Source organism: Oxyura jamaicensis, unplaced genomic scaffold (genome assembly GCF_011077185.1).
Source record: "Oxyura jamaicensis isolate SHBP4307 breed ruddy duck unplaced genomic scaffold, BPBGC_Ojam_1.0 oxyUn_random_OJ70769, whole genome shotgun sequence".
In the NCBI taxonomy this organism is placed as follows: Eukaryota; Metazoa; Chordata; class Aves; order Anseriformes; family Anatidae; genus Oxyura; species Oxyura jamaicensis.
In genome coordinates, this window is record NW_023310185.1 from 4224 (window position 1) to 4923 (window position 700).

Consider the following 700-nt stretch of genomic DNA (forward strand, 5'->3'; position numbering starts at 1 on the left):
GAGTTGAGTCAGGACAGTTGGGTTGGGTTGAGTTGGGATGAGTTGGGGTTGGTTGGGTTGAGTTGGGATGAGGATCTTTACCTCAAAGCAGCTTTGGTGGTGGGTACGTACCCTTGGGGTCTTCTGTGCGGGGTTGTTGGCGGACACCTGGGCAGTCTGGGGGAGGGGCACAGCCCCCTCCCCCCCCCCCCCCCCCCCCGCGGGGGGGGGGGGGGGGCCCGGGGGGGGGGGGGTGTCAGCATTGGGGGGGGGGTCCACACCTGCTCACCCCATCACCCCCCACCCATGTCCCCAACAGGCGGCAGCCTACGGAGCTTCACGCCCTCGCTGGACCTTGTGAACACCGACATCCCGGTGGGTGCCCCCCCAGACCCGACCCCCCACCCCACAGCCCCCCCCCCCCGGCCCCCGGGGGCCCCCCCCCCCGGGGGCCCCCCCCCCCCCCCTACACCACGCCCCCCCCATCGGGGGGGGGGGGCTGGGGGGGGGGGGGAACTGGGGGGGGGGGGGGGGGATTATTTGGGGGTCCCAGCACTTTGAGGGGAGGGGGAGCAGGTGGGAGGGGCACCGAATTTGGGGGGGTCCCCGAATTTGGGGGCATCCCCGAATTTGGGGGGGGTCCCTGGCATTTTGGGGTCTTTGGGAATTTGGGGCTGGGGGGCGCAGCACCTGGGAGGGGGCTCAGTAGTTGGGGGGGGGG